The sequence below is a fragment of the Schistocerca piceifrons genome, unplaced genomic scaffold, assembly GCF_021461385.2.
Source record: "Schistocerca piceifrons isolate TAMUIC-IGC-003096 unplaced genomic scaffold, iqSchPice1.1 HiC_scaffold_943, whole genome shotgun sequence".
NCBI lineage: Eukaryota > Metazoa > Arthropoda > Insecta > Orthoptera > Acrididae > Schistocerca > Schistocerca piceifrons.
Genome location: NW_025729216.1, coordinates 342,501 through 350,000, shown reverse-complemented (window position 1 = coordinate 350,000; position 7,500 = coordinate 342,501). Strand labels below are relative to the sequence as shown.

The 7,500-nt window shown below is 56.5% G+C and overlaps 2 non-coding genes and 1 pseudogene across 2 annotated transcripts; all 3 read right to left on the bottom strand.

The window, feature by feature from the left end:
• The window catches only part of LOC124773080, a 4,223-nt pseudogene extending 2,916 nt beyond the window's left edge, over nucleotides 1-1,307 (bottom strand).
• A 188-nt stretch (nucleotides 1,308-1,495) lies between these two features.
• LOC124772795 lies at nucleotides 1,496-1,650 on the bottom strand. The gene has a single exon (XR_007014255.1). It is a non-coding gene; the product is annotated as a 5.8S ribosomal RNA (ribosomal RNA).
• A 351-nt stretch (nucleotides 1,651-2,001) lies between these two features.
• Nucleotides 2,002-3,910, bottom strand: LOC124772799. Its single transcript, XR_007014259.1, has one exon. It is a non-coding gene; the product is annotated as a small subunit ribosomal RNA (ribosomal RNA).
• Between the last annotated feature and the right edge of the window lie 3,590 nt (nucleotides 3,911-7,500).

The following is a 7,500-nucleotide window of genomic DNA, read 5'->3' as shown; positions in this document are numbered from 1 at the left end:
AGCACCAGCTATCCTGAGGGAAACTTCGGAGGGAACCAGCTACTAGATGGTTCGATTAGTCTTTCGCCCCTATACCCAGCTCCGACGATCGATTTGCACGTCAGAATCGCTACGGACCTCCATCAGGGTTTCCCCTGACTTCGTCCTGGCCAGGCATAGTTCACCATCTTTCGGGTCCCAACGTGTACGCTCTAGGTGCGCCTCACCTCGCAATGAGGACGAGACGCCCCGGGAGTGCGGAGGCCGCCGCCCCGTGAAGGGCGGGGAAGCCCCATCCTCCCTCGGCCCGCGCAAGGCGAGACCTTCACTTTCATTACGCCTTTAGGTTTCGTACAGCCCAATGACTCGCGCACATGTTAGACTCCTTGGTCCGTGTTTCAAGACGGGTCGTGAAATTGTCCAAAGCTGAAGCGCCGCTGACGGGAGCGATTATTCCGCCCGAGAGCATCCCGAGCCAACAGCGGCGCGGGTCCGGGGCCGGGCCAGGTAGGTCCGTCATCCGGGAAGAACCGCGCGCGCTTGCCGGGAGCCCGAGCGCCCAAAGGGGCGAATCGACTCCTCCAGATATACCGCCGGGCAGCCAGCCAGGACACCGGGGCTCTGCCCAACAGACGCGAACCGAGGCCCGCGGAAGGACAGGCTGCGCACCCGGGCCGTAGGCCGGCACCCAGCGGGTCGCGACGTCCTACTAGGGGAGAAGTGCGGCCCACCGCACACCGGAACGGCCCCACCCCGCGGCGAGTGGAAAGGCAACCGGACACGACCCCGCCGCGGATTGCTCCGCGCGGGCGGCCGGCCCCATCTGCCGAGGGCGGAGGCCAGTGGCCGGATGGGCGTGAATCTCACCCGTTCGACCTTTCGGACTTCTCACGTTTACCCCAGAACGGTTTCACGTACTTTTGAACTCTCTCTTCAAAGTTCTTTTCAACTTTCCCTCACGGTACTTGTTCGCTATCGGTCTCGTGGTCATATTTAGTCTCAGATGGAGTTTACCACCCACTTGGAGCTGCACTCTCAAGCAACCCGACTCGAAGGAGAGGTCCCGCCGACGCTCGCACCGGCCGCTACGGGCCTGGCACCCTCTACGGGCCGTGGCCTCATTCAAGTTGGACTTGGGCTCGGCGCGAGGCGTCGGGGTAGTGGACCCTCCCAAACACCACATGCCACGACAGGCGGCAGCCTGCGGGGTTCGGTGCTGGACTCTTCCCTGTTCGCTCGCCGCTACTGGGGGAATCCTTGTTAGTTTCTTTTCCTCCGCTTAGTAATATGCTTAAATTCAGCGGGTAGTCTCGCCTGCTCTGAGGTCGTTGTACGAGGTGTCGCACGCCACACCGCCAGCCGGCTGTGCACGCTACCGAGAAAGTACCGGTATGCGAACCGCCAGGCGACGGGCGCGCATCGCACGTTTGAGGAGACGCGGCCGGCCCCACAGGCGGCCGCGACACTCCCAGGTCTGCGAAGCGGGGCAAACGCCGCGCGCTTCAGTATACGTAGCCGACCCTCAGCCAGACGTGGCCCGGGAACGGAATCCATGGACCGCAATGTGCGTTCGAAACGTCGATGTTCATGTGTCCTGCAGTTCACATGTCGACGCGCAATTTGCTGCGTTCTTCATCGACCCACGAGCCGAGTGATCCACCGTCCTGGGTGATCTTTTCTCAGTTTCCGCCGCCTCTTTCGAGACGGTCGCATAGGCGGGAGTGAGGCGTGTGGCGGCCCCTGTTCCAGCGTTCTGTGTCCAACGGCCTCACGGCCGACGGGCGTCGTACGGCTCCACACCGGAGCGGACAGGCACTCGGGCGAAAGTCATTCAAAACCGGCGCCAGGCGCCAGGTGCCGCACGCCAGCCGCTCCAGCGCTTCAGCGCTCGTACCACACAACATTGCCGCTAGTTTTGAGAGGCACGCGTGGTTCCGCACGCGGCGCACGGCTACTGCGAGCCGTACAGGTAGCGTGTTGCGCGACACGACACGCACATCGAAAGACATGCAGTCTAGTCGGTAATGATCCTTCCGCAGGTTCACCTACGGAAACCTTGTTACGACTTTTACTTCCTCTAAATGATCAAGTTTGGTCATCTTTCCGGTAGCATCGGCAACGACAGAGTCAATGCCGCGTACCAGTCCGAAGACCTCACTAAATCATTCAATCGGTAGTAGCGACGGGCGGTGTGTACAAAGGGCAGGGACGTAATCAACGCGAGCTTATGACTCGCGCTTACTGGGAATTCCTCGTTCATGGGGAACAATTGCAAGCCCCAATCCCTAGCACGAAGGAGGTTCAGCGGGTTACCCCGACCTTTCGGCCTAGGAAGACACGCTGATTCCTTCAGTGTAGCGCGCGTGCGGCCCAGAACATCTAAGGGCATCACAGACCTGTTATTGCTCAATCTCGTGCGGCTAGAAGCCGCCTGTCCCTCTAAGAAGAAAAGTAATCGCTGACAGCACGAAGGATGTCACGCGACTAGTTAGCAGGCTAGAGTCTCGTTCGTTATCGGAATTAACCAGACAAATCGCTCCACCAACTAAGAACGGCCATGCACCACCACCCACCGAATCAAGAAAGAGCTATCAATCTGTCAATCCTTCCGGTGTCCGGGCCTGGTGAGGTTTCCCGTGTTGAGTCAAATTAAGCCGCAGGCTCCACTCCTGGTGGTGCCCTTCCGTCAATTCCTTTAAGTTTCAGCTTTGCAACCATACTTCCCCCGGAACCCAAAAGCTTTGGTTTCCCGGAGGCTGCCCGCCGAGTCATCGGAGGAACTGCGGCGGATCGCTGGCTGGCATCGTTTATGGTTAGAACTAGGGCGGTATCTGATCGCCTTCGAACCTCTAACTTTCGTTCTTGATTAATGAAAACATACTTGGCAAATGCTTTCGCTTCTGTTCGTCTTGCGACGATCCAAGAATTTCACCTCTAACGTCGCAATACGAATGCCCCCGCCTGTCCCTATTAATCATTACCTCGGGTTCCGAAAACCAACAAAATAGAACCGAGGTCCTATTCCATTATTCCATGCACACAGTATTCAGGCGGGCTTGCCTGCTTTAAGCACTCTAATTTGTTCAAAGTAAACGTGCCGGCCCACCGAGACACTCAATAAAGAGCACCCTGGTAGGATTTCAACGGGGTCCGCCTCGGGACGCACGAGCACGCACGGGGCGGTCGCACGCCTTCAGCTCGCCCCACCGGCAGGACGTCCCACGATACATGCCAGTTAAACACCGACGGGCGGTGAACCAACAGCGTGGGACACAAATCCAACTACGAGCTTTTTAACCGCAACAACTTTAATATACGCTATTGGAGCTGGAATTACCGCGGCTGCTGGCACCAGACTTGCCCTCCAATAGATACTCGTTAAAGGATTTAAAGTGTACTCATTCCGATTACGGGGCCTCGGATGAGTCCCGTATCGTTATTTTTCGTCACTACCTCCCCGTGCCGGGAGTGGGTAATTTGCGCGCCTGCTGCCTTCCTTGGATGTGGTAGCCGTTTCTCAGGCTCCCTCTCCGGAATCGAACCCTGATTCCCCGTTACCCGTTACAACCATGGTAGGCGCAGAACCTACCATCGACAGTTGATAAGGCAGACATTTGAAAGATGCGTCGCCGGTACGAGGACCGTGCGATCAGCCCAAAGTTATTCAGAGTCACCAAGGCAAACGGACCGGACGAGCCGACCGATTGGTTTTGATCTAATAAAAGCGTCCCTTCCATCTCTGGTCGGGACTCTGTTTGCATGTATTAGCTCTAGAATTACCACAGTTATCCAAGTAACGTGGGTACGATCTAAGGAACCATAACTGATTTAATGAGCCATTCGCGGTTTCACCTTAATGCGGCTTGTACTGAGACATGCATGGCTTAATCTTTGAGACAAGCATATGACTACTGGCAGGATCAACCAGGGAGCTGCGTCAACTAGAGCTGAGCAGCCGGCCGCCCGGGAGTGTGTCCCGGGGGCCCGCGCGAACACGCAAGCGTCCGCTCAATCATTCTGCAAACAGGAGGAGGCTGAGCTCCCCTGCACAATACACCTCGAAACCCTCTCAGGTCCCGGCGGCGCGCAGCGCCGTCCCAAGTACTTGGTCGGGTTCGAGAGAGGCGCAATCGCCCGGAGTTAGGCGAGTAGACGCTTTCGGTGCGACCACCCGTGCTCCCAACTGAGCTTGCCGCTGCCGACAGAGGCCCGGGAGCGTGCTGTCGTGGCATTGCCGGCGGGAGACAACACGCGCCACCTACGGTGACCGGCAGCTCCAACGCCAGCGCCACAGAAGGACAAAAGCCCCACTTGGGTGCCGAAGCGAACTCTCCCAGCACAGCGCACGCGCCAACACATCCGCACAGCTGCGATACAAACCACCAGCGAGAACCGCTGGGGCGACCGAGCAGCAGACGGCGTCGCGGCGCCGAGCGCCGGGCGGCGGCGCATCCTCAACGCACACAGTCCTCAATCGGACCAGCACACTGAAGATGTCCACCGCGCTTCGCACCGGGCCCGCGAGGACCTACTTTGGCCGCACGGCGCCGCGCGCAGGGTGCGCCGGCGCGCAGCTGCGACGCCTGCCGCGTCCGTCGGCCGGCGCGCCTGCCACTGGCCGCCCCCACCAGCCGGCTGTAGCGCGTGCGCCCACGCACCGCGCGGCCAGCACGCCGGGAGGCGCCCCCTCACCGGCCGGGGACGGTCCCACCCAGCCACCGCCGCGTATCGCTTCACACCCAGATGCCGTTCAGTTTCGTCGGCATGGTGGGTATCGCTGGAACAACCGGTTAGTACCTCAACCTATCGTCGCCATCACCGATTCACCCCTAGCGAGAACAACCGCACCACAACAGGTTACCATTTCTTCATTTGCGTAACTTCACCAGAAAACGCAGGCGTCCATCGCCATTTGCAACTTCAACGATTATTGCATGCCTGTGTCAGGTGTCACGCCACACTACGTCTGCCCACATACACGCAACAAAATGTGCACGCCTAGACAATACGTGGAAGGTGGCCCCCGTACGTATGCGATGTCCATTGCTCGAACGACTGTCAACCGGCCTCTGTAGCATGTCGCAGATATGGAACGCGGTGCACCATGCCATCACGGTGTGTGAGGAGAGACGACTAGGTCCGAATACATCAACAGACAGCTCATGCTGATCGCCATCCACGGCGTCCGTTCCTCCCACACGTCTCTATGGCGTACCACACTGCAATCCAGCTCTCATAGGGAGACGACACGTAGCTGCGTGCACAATATTTGCACTGTATGGTCCGCCGTTTTTGGGCGCAGTCGTTGTACGGTCACACATGTGCCACGATGTATCATTCAGTACATAAGGACGAATGTGCAGTACAGATTGTGGTTCACGCGTACGACATCAGCGGACAGTTGACACAGGCCGCACCACAACGTAGCCTGCGTACGTCGCATGCGAAGGGCATTGAACATGCAAACTTGTCACCAACCAGCTTGCGAAGGCAGGGGGCAAGGTGGGGACGTGGGGACGTGGGGAGGGGTGGGGGGGGGGCGGCATGTACGTCCTGCTGCCATCCACATTACAGTGTACAGCAGGAGCATGTGGAAAGTCAGCAAGACTTGCAAGGTGTTTAACATGAAGCGATACACAGGGGAGCGGGCAGTGCGAGTAGCGAACTATATTGCGAGGGTTGCGGGTGGGCAACACTACACTAATTGAACGAGTCGTATAACAATTACAGAGCAGGTTTAGGCGACAACGTGGGTTACGTTAGCGGACAACGTGGGTTAGGTTAGGGGACAACATGGGTTAGGTTAGGGGACAACATGGGTTAGGTTAGGGGACAACATGGGTTAGGTTAAGGCACAACATGGGTTAGGTTAAGGCACAACATGGGTTAGGTTAGGGGACAACATGGGTTAGGTTAGGGGACAACATGGGTTAGGTTAGGGGACAACATGGGTTAGGTTAGGGGACAACATGGGTTAGGTTAGGGGACAACATGGGTTAGGTTAGGGGACAACATGGGTTAGGTTAGGGGACAACATGGGTTAGGTTAGGGGACAACATGGGTTAGGTTAGGGGACAACATGGGTTAGGTTAGGGGACAACATGGGTTAGGTTAAGGTACAACATGGGTTAGGTTAAGGCACAACATGGGTTAGGTTAAGGCACAACATGGGTTAGGTTAAGGCACAACATGGGTTAGGTTAAGGCACAACATGGGTTAGGTTAAGGCACAACATGGGTTAGGTTAAGGCACAACATGGGTTAGGTTAAGGCACAACATGGGTTAGGTTAAGGCACAACATGGGTTAGGTTAAGGCACAACATGGGTTAGGTTAAGGCACAACATGGGTTAGGTTAAGGCACAACATGGGTTAGGTTAAGGCACAACATGGGTTAGGTTAAGGCACAACATGGGTTAGGTTAAGGCACAACATGGGTTAGGTTAAGGCACAACATAGGTTAGGTTAAGGTACAACATAGGTTAGGTTAGGTTACACGTTGTTGTAAGGAAAGGTGTAGGGGGGGGGGGGGCGGGGGCGGCACGTTCGTTGATAGTGATTATAGTAAGTGAATGCTTGTGACATGATGAGATTTGTCACGTCAGGATGCACCTTTGGCTTATTAGAGGCGGCGCTCCAATTCTATGCTTGTGTCAGACCTGTGTCTTTGACTCAGGTCATTGTTTGTGGGCTGTGACAGGAGGTACTATTGTGATGTTGGGTGCACCGTTGTATAGGACATGTGTGGGTATTGGTGCCTTATCTGCGCAATGGTGGATGTCGAAAGGGGGGGATATTCTATTTTCCGCATGGACCTCCTGGTCTGGTTGTGATAGTGTGGATTGTGTAATGTGGCGGAGAGGATGCACTGGATGTTGTTCCATGCTGGTGCTTACATATTGTATGTGCGCCCGTTAGAAGCAGAGAGTGGTGCGTGATGAGAGTGTCTGGCTGACGTGTGGTTCCCATTGTGGGCACACTCTTTCAGCATGTATACGGACAGTTGTATATATATTCTGTAATTTGATGGCTCTGCATTGATTACTAATCAGCGCCGTGTGTACGGGTAATCTGGTTCCAGTCCAAAATGTTCCATCTGTGTACATTAGTGACAAAGACTCCCCCCATGCAGTGGGGCTCGGTCTGTTATAACTCTTCCGCGTAATATATTTGCCCCACGTTTTTGCGACTGCGAGTGCGAGTGCGAGTGCGAGTGCAACGCGAATGGGGACCGACATGCTGATGGCTCGGTATCGGACGCCGTACAGTGAGCAACGCGATCGCGTCTCTCGCTCGTAAGTGGTACAGGTCGCGGCTCATGTATAGGGACAGCGGGAATGTCGCATATTGGAAATAACTCTTCATGAAACGCAAGTTATAGGGGTGGATTGCACTTTACGAGTGCGGGAAACGTCCGCCGTTCATCCGCTGGAGGTGCGCGTTTGGCGGTTGGGGTGGTCCACGAACGGGTGCGGGTGGAGTCATTGCCGGTCCACGGCTTCGTGCGGCAGAGCCACTGGAGA